The following is a 9,054-nucleotide window of genomic DNA, read 5'->3' as shown; positions in this document are numbered from 1 at the left end:
GTGTAATGATATCCCATTCCCTTTTAATTTGTGGTTCCCAAATGGCTAATGATGTTGAACATCTTTTCATATCATTATTTGCCATTTGTATGTCTTCCTCAGTGAAATATCTCCAGTTGGATTGTTTGGTTTTTTACTATTGAGTTTTGAGAATTCTTTATATAGTCTAGATACTACTCCTTTCTGAGATATTTGGTTTACAAATACTTTTTCACAGCCTGTAGCTTGTCTTATCATGCTCTTCACGGGATCTCTTGCAGAACAAAAGTTTTAATGTTCATAAGGTCCAGTTTATCATTTTTTTCCCTTTATAGATTGTGCTATTGCTGTCACTGTTTTCAAGTAACATTGTCTTTCATTTTCAGAAGTTTGAGTATAATATGTCTTGGTGTGGATTTCTTTAGTTTTATCTTGTTTGGGATTCACTCAGTTTCTTGAATTTGTAGGTTTATGTTTTTCCAGATTTGGAAAGTTTTCAGCCATTGCTTCTTTGAATATTTTCCAGTCCCACCCTCTTTTTTCTCTCCTGGGACTCCGATGACATGAATATTAGATCTTTTGCAATACTATCATAGGTCCTAAGGTTCTGATCATTTTTTTCCAGTCCATTTAATCTGTGTTTTATCAAATTGGTTAATTCTGTTGTTCCATATTCCAGTTCACTGATTGTTTCTTCTGTCCCTTCTGTTCTGCTGTTGATCCCACCCATTAAGATTTTAATTTTTGTATTTTTGGTTATTGCATTTGGTTATTGTGTTTTTCAGCTCTAAAATTTGCCCTTGGTTCTCCTTTATATCTTCTATTTCTTTCTTAAGACTTTCTATTTTTCATATATTTCAAGAGTGTCATTGTTGAAATATTTTTATCATGTCTGCTTTAAAATCTTTGTCAAATAATTCTAATATCTCTGTCATCTCAGTGTTGGCATCTATTGATTGTCTTTTTTCATTTAGTTTGAGATCTTCCTGGTTCTTGGTATTGTGAGTTATTTTCATTCAAAATCTGTATATTTGGGTTATTATATTATGAGACTCTGGATATATTTAAACCTATTATTTTAGCTGGGTTCCAGCAAGGGAAGGGGGGTGGTGACAGTTTGTTAATTTCAGGTGTGAGTAGAAGTCCAAGTTTCTCACATGGTCTCTATTGACAGCTATGCAGGGGGGGATGGGAGTTATAGCTCCCCACTAGGCCTTACCTGATACATCACAGACTCGGAGACACAAGTGTGCCTTATTAATGCATAGCATCTATTAACCATGGCATCTATTAACACCCTATGGGGTGGTAGGGAGGAGAGGGTAGGATGATTCATTAGCACTGGGCTATGGTGGAAGTCCTGATCCTCCACTAGTCCTTTGACACCACCTTAAAGGGGAGGGGAAGAAGTAAAGATACCTGTTACTGCCAGTTGGAAGTGCAAGTCCAGGCTCTCACAGGGCCTACACTGACACTATAGGGGGGCAGGCTGTGTTACTGCTTAGCAAGGACAAAAGTCTTAGCTCCTCAATGGTATTCTCCAATACAGACCTTTCAGGGGATAGGAGGGGTGCCTCATTATGGAAGAACACAGTCACAAGTCTAGACTCTACACATTATTTCCACTGACAGCACAGTGTGGGGGAGGGATATTACTCAATACCACTTGGCTGGAATGAAAGTCCTGGTTCCCTACTTTGCCTTCTCTGACATCACTCTGGCAAAGAAGTTGGGGTACTTCATTACAGCTTGGTGAGGTTGGAAGTCTAGGCTCTCCACTGGTCTTTTCTGGCATTGATTGGGGTGAGGCCACAATTTTCTTTCAGTGGTGTTTGGCTGGAGTAGGGTGGTTATTGTCTAAAAGTTTTTCTGTCTTACTAGCCTGCCCTTTCCCTGGTCGTTTGGCTAAAAGGTGAAGGCTTTCGTGGGGCTTTTTTGGGGCGGGTTGGGGCCATTGGCATTTCCAGGTTGCTTCTTTAGTTCTAAATGTGGATATATGAGGCAAAGAAACACAGGTAAATCACCACCAATTTGCGGGGGCGGGGGGAGTTCAAGGTCTATAGCTACTCTGACTTCTTCTCTCTACCTTTCAGTCTTCTTATGTTTGTTTGATGCATCATGTGTAGGGGCTTTTTGGGTTGTGCTTAGTAGGAGGAATAGGGAAAAGTATGGCCACTCCATCTTCCCAGACGCAGAAGTCTTTTATATACATTTTTAACTCTGTAAACACTCCTTACATGTATGACTGCCTGCATTTTACCAAATAAAGTAAGAAAACCCCTCAAGTAATCACCTCCAACTTGAAATGATTTCACTCACATTTTTGTCATTCCAATCTGTGCTGAAATCTAAGCATTTCTATCACCTCCTAGGTTACAAAGCAGTTTACTAATTCCTATGTTCTCACTATAAGTTGATGAGTGAAATTGTCTATTCTGTAAATTATGGTTACTGGAACATGTTTGTACCTGTTTCACCTTGAACTTTAGAGCCCTGGAAGTTGGATATTTTCCCTCAGTTCCCACTTTTTCTCCTTCTTCCATGGGTCTCCCTCTGTTAATGGCCCCAGTTCATACTCAAAACCAAAATCTTACCTCCTCCTGAACCACTTCACAACCAACCCACAGTCGTGTTCCATAAATGTCACCATAGTTAACATCCTCCAACAACAGCAACACAGGCTCAACTAGGATACCTGCCTGATTCTATCCCACCCTCCAATCTATCTGAGCATAAACTAGAACTCATCAATGAACTCATCACTCCTCCACTGTCCTGATCAGGGTAACAGAAAGTCAGCAATAAATTGTATCTAATAAACGGAGGCAGATCAGCTTAAATTAACATTCTATATGTACTTTAGTGAACTGTAACACATCTTTCAGAATACTCTGTGCTCCAGTCCCCTCATATGCCTGGCTATTTCATTAATATAGGCACTATACCTGTAAGGACCACACCTTTCTCCATGCTATCACTTCCACTTGTAATGAGCTTCCACAACAGGGCCCACAGAACTCTGCAACAACATGAAACACTCCCTAAAACATTCACTTCATGGTAACTCGTGTTCAATGGCATTATACCCACTAGTGGAATAACAGACTATAAAAATGAATAAGATTATTTCAAAAGAATTTCAAAAAGTGAAGATACCTCATGGGACATTTGGAGCAATGTTAAGCAGAATAACATTTGCATTATGGGGGTCCCAGAAGGAGAAGATAGAGAGAAAGGACCAGAAAAATTATTTGAAGAAATAGTGCCTGAAAACGTCCCTAATCTGGGGAAGGAAACAGACATCCAAGTCCAGGAAGCCCAGAGAATTCCAAATAAAATGAACCCAAAGAGATACACATCAAGACATAATTAAAATGGTAAAAGTTAAGGATAAAGAGAGAATCCTAAAAGCATCAAGAGAAAAACAACTTGTTACTTACAAGGGAAACCCCATAAGGCTATCAGTAGAGTTTTGAGCAGAAACTTTATAGGCCAAAAGGGATTGGCATGATATATTCAAAGATGAAAGAAAAATACTTCCAATCAAGAATTCTCTACCAAGCAAGGTTATCATTCAGTATTGAAGGAGAGATCAAGAGTTGCCATATAAGCAAAAGCTAAAGTAGTTCATCATCACTGAAATGGCCCTACAAGAAATATTAAAGAGACTTCAAGCTGAATAGAAGTGGTACTAATTAATAAGAAGAAAAATACAAAACTAAAAATCTCACTGGAAAAGGTGAATATATAATAAAGGTAGTGGATTGATCACATATAAAGCAAGAATGAAGGTTAAAAGACAAAAGTAGTAAAATTAACTAAAACTACAATAATTAGTGAAGGGATGCATAAAGTAAAGAGATGCATCATCAAAAGTATAAAATGGGGGGAGGGAAGTAAAACAAATACAGCTTTGGAATGTTTTCAAATTTAAGTTGGCACCAACGTAAAACAGGCTACCCCATTCATAATATGTTATATGTGAACCTCATGGTAACAACAAAGAAAAAACTTATACTAAATATACAAAAGAAAATGAAAAAAGAATCTAAACATGACACTAAAGAAAACCACAAAACATAAGGGAAGAGGAAAAAGGGAAAAAGAAAGTAACAGAGAGAAACTTAAAAACAACCAGAAAACAATAAACAAATTGGCAATAAGTACATACTGACCAATAATTACTTTGAATGTAAATGGACTAAATTCACCATTCTCCCTTATAGGGTGTAATGGAGTATTATGCATTTGCCTGACATACTCAGTGTATGTTCGTGGTGGGAGTAATATCTCATGATTGAGAATTAATGGTCATTCCTAGAGGAAAAAAGGCAGTCCCGGGGACTAAGACATCCAGTCTTTGATATAACAGAGGTGGTGCTTTGCATAGTCAGGACTGGATTCTGAATTGCTATATTATTTCTGCTTTCACATCTTCACAGGGATTCAGCAGGAAGGAAACAACCTGGCCTGGGGAATAGCAAGGAGAGGCAGCTCATGAATTCAGTAATTCCTGCCATGACCAACCATAACAAGTGACCCTCAAAACTTCTTAAGGTGTTATTCTTAGTCATTGACCTTATAGATATGGTAGAACTTGAGGCAGTTTCTTGAGAGTGGATAATAGTATTTTTTTTGAATTTTAGAATTTTATTTATTTTTTTATACAGCAGGTTCTTATTAGTTATCCATTTCATACATATTAGTGTATATAAGTCAATCCCAATCTCCCAATTCACCACACCACCATCCCTGCCCCCCCGCCAGTTTCCCCCCTTGGTGTCAATACGTTTGTTCTCTATAACTGTGTCTCTATTTCTTCCCAGCAAACCGGTTCATCTGTACCATTTTTCTAGGTTCCACATATATGCATTAATATACGATATTTGTTTTTCTCTTTCTGACTTACTTTACTCTGTATGACAGTCTCTAGATCCATAGTATTTTTATACTTAAGATTTACATGAATTGTTCTCACAAGGAAAAATAGAAACCAGGTCCACCATTATTCATAGCCTCTCTCACTAAGTGAATTTTACCAATGTATTGTTGAGTACATCTGGTCACGTATATCTCCTTGGTAAAGAAGGAGGAACTGAGTAATGTTATCTTTGCAGTTGATCTATACCATTTTCAGTCCTGGTCAAGTAATCTTCATGACATCAGAGGACAATATTGCCATGTAGACACTAGGGGCACTGTTGTCTCACAAGTATAGGCCTTGGAAGACCAGCCCTAGAGAAAATTTCTCGAACTCCTTTTGTGAGAAGGAATGCAGTGTTCATTTATAATATAAATTAAAGAAATGAGAGAGTATTTTTCCTTCTACTTGTTTTTGTACTAGGTTCCTCTCCACCCTCTTTTTTGCTCAGAATGGAGACCTCGCTCCCCAAAATACACATGTGTATAGACACACACACACACACACACACTCTTTCTCTCTCTCTCTCTCTCTATCTCTCTCTCTTCAGCCAAATTCTAGAGACCCTATCTCTACTGGCATGTCGAAAAGCTGATCCCTTTTACCTATTTGCACTAAGCCCTCCCTAGTTCTTTTTACCCTGTTTTGATGACCTCCTCTCTGGTTCCTGCATCTAGCTTCTTCCTCTCAGTACTTCCAAATGTCTCTAACTAAAATATAGATTTCGCATTTCCATGCATAGAGACCTCCAATCATGCAAGATGGTCCATCTCATATATCAGGGGTCAACAAATATTTCCTGTAAAGGGTCAAACAGAGACTTTAGGCTTTGTGAGCTATATGATATCGATTGAAACTACTCAATTTTGCTGTCCCACAAAAGCAGTCATAAACAACACATAAATGAATGGGCATGGCTGTGTTCCAATAAAATTTTATTTACAAAAGTAGGTAACAGCTGTTTTTAACCTGCTGGCTATAGTTTTCTAGACCCACTATTGACATGCATTAGAAATGAAAAAGGAGAAGTTACAGTGGACACCACAGAAATACAAAGGATCATAATAGATTACTACAAGCAAGTATATGCCAATAAAATGGACAACCTAAAAGAAATGGACAAATTCTTAGAAAGACACAACCTTCCAAGACTGAACCAGAAAGAAACAGAAAATATGAACAGACCAATCACAAGTAATAAAAGTGAAACTGTGATTAAAAATCTTCCAACAAACAAAGCTTCAGGACCAGATGGCTTCACAGGTGAATTCTATCAAACATTTAGAGAAGAGTTAACAGCTAACATTCTGAAACTCTTCTAAAAAATTGCAGGGGAAGGAACACTCCTGAGCTCATTCTATGAGACCACCAACACGCTGATACCAAAACCAGACAAAGATATCACAAAAAAAGAAAATTACAGGCCAATATCACTGATGAACATAGATGCAAAAATCTTCAACAAACTACTAGCAAACGGAGTCCAACAACACATTAAAAGGATCATACACCATGATCAAGTGGGATTTATCCCAGGGGTGCAAGGATTCTTCAATATTCGCAAATCAATCAGTGTGATACACCACATTAATGAATTGAAGAATAAAAACCATATGATCATCTCAATACATGCTGAAAGAGCTTTGGACAAAATTCAACACCCATTTATGAGGGAACCTACCTCAACTAATAAAGACCATATAAGATAAACCCACAGCAAACATCATTCTGAATGGTGAAAAACTGAAAGCATTTCCTCTAAGATCAGGAACAAGACAAGGATGTCCACTCTCGCCATTCTTATTCTACACAGTTTTGGAAGTCCTAGACAAGGCTATCAGAGAATAAAAAGAAATAAAATGAATCCACATTGGAAAAGAAGAAGTAAAACTGTCACTGTTTGCAGATGACATGATGCTCTACATAGAAAATCCTAAAGATGCTACCAGAAAACGACTAGAGCTCATCAATGAATTTAGTAAACTTGCAGGATACAAAATTAATACACAGAAATCTCTTGCATTCCTATACACTTACAATGAAAGATCAGAAAGAGAGATTACGGAAACAACCCCATTTACAATCACAGCAAAAAGAATAACATACCTAGGAATAAACCTACCTAAGGAGACTAAAAACCTGTACTCAGAACACTTTAAGATATTGATGAAAGAAATCAAAAAGACGACAGAAACAGATGCAGAGATATACCATGTTTTTGGATTGAAAGACTCAATATTGTGAAAATGACTATACTATCCAAAGCAATCTACAGATTCAATGCAATCCCTATCAAATTACCAAGGGCATTTTTCAAGGACTTAGAACAAAAAATTTAACACTTTGTATGGAAAAAGACCCCGAATAGCCAAAGCAATCTTGTGAAAGAAGAATGGAGCTGGAGGAACAAGGCTCCCTGACTTCAGACTATGCTATAAAGCTACAGTAATCAAAATGGTATGGTACTGGCACAAAAACAGAAATATAGATAAATGGAACAGGATAGAAAGTCCAGAGATAAACCCATGCACCTATGGCTACCTAATCTATGATAAAGGAGGCAAGAATATATAATGGAGAAAAGACAGTCTCTTCAATAAGTAATGCTGGGAAAACTGCAAACCTACATGTAAAGGAATGAAATTAGAACACTCCCTAACACCATACACAAAAATAAACTCAAAATGGATTAAAGACCTAAATATAAGGCTGGATACTCTAAAACTCTTAGAGGAAAACATAGGCAGAACACTCTCTGATATAAATCAAAACAAGTTCTTTTTTGATCCACCTCCTAGAGTAATGAAAATAAAAATGAAAAGGGAACCCTCTTGCACTGTTTTGGTGGGAATATAAATTGATACAGCCACTATGGAGAACAGTATGGAAGTTCTTTAAAAAACTAAAAATAGAACTACCATACGACCCAGCAATCCCACTACTGGGCATATACCCTGAGAAAAACCTAATTCAAAAAGAGTCATGTACCACAATGTTCACTGAAGCTCTATTTACAATAGCCAGGACATGGAAGCAACCTAAGTGCCCATCAACAAATGAATGGATAAAGAAGATGTGGCACATATATACAATGGAATATTACTCAGCCATAAAAAGAAACGAAATTGAGTTATTGTAGTAAGGTTGATGGACCTAGAGTCTGTCATACAGAGTGAAGTAAGTCAGAAAGAGAAAAACAAATACCATATGCTAACACATATATATGGAATTAAGAAAAAAAATGATTCTGAAGAACCTAGGAGCAGGAAAGGAATAAAGACGCAGATGTAGAGAATGGACTTGAGGACATGGGAAGGGGGAAGGGTAAGCTGGGACGAAGTGAGAGATTGGCATGGACATACATACACTACCAAATGTAAAATAGATAGCTAGTGGGAAGCAGCCACATAGCACAGGGAGATCAGCTCGGTGCTCTGTGACCACCTAGAGGGGTGGGATAGGGAGGTTGGGAGGGAGATGCAAGAGGGAGGAGATATGGGGATATATGTATACGTATGGCTGATTCACTTGGTTATACAGCAGAAACTAACACACCATTGTAAAGCAATTATACTCCAATAAAGATGTTACAAAAAAACGAAAATAAATAAATGGGACCTAATTAAACTTAAAAGATTTTGCACAGCAAAGGAAACCATAAAGAAAATGAAAAGACAACCCTCAGAATGGGAGAAAATATTTGCAAATGAAGCAACCGACAAGGGATTAATCTCCAAAATATATAAACAACTCATGCAGCTCAATATCAAAAAAACAAACGACCCAATAAAAAATGGGCAGAAGACCTAAATAGACATTTCTCCAAAGAAGACATACAGATGGCCAACAAACACATGAAAAGATGCTCAGTGTCACTAATAATTAGAGAAATGCAAGACGCAGACCTACTAGAGAATGGACTTGAGGACACAGGGAGGGGGAAGGGTAAGCTGGGACAAAGTGAGAGAGTGGTAGTGTATATATGGACATATATACACTACCAAATGTAAAATAGATAGCTAGTGGGAAGCAGTCGCATAGCACAGGATGATCAGCTCGGTGCTTTGTGACCAGCTAGAAGGGCGGGATAGGGAGGGTGGGAGGGAGGCAGACACAAGAGGGAAGAGATATGGGGATATATGTATATGTATAAC

The sequence above is a fragment of the Eschrichtius robustus genome, chromosome X (assembly GCF_028021215.1).
Source record: "Eschrichtius robustus isolate mEscRob2 chromosome X, mEscRob2.pri, whole genome shotgun sequence".
NCBI lineage: Eukaryota > Metazoa > Chordata > Mammalia > Artiodactyla > Eschrichtiidae > Eschrichtius > Eschrichtius robustus.
The sequence above is the reverse complement of the archived record's forward strand: the minus strand, read 5'-3'. Positions refer to the sequence as shown.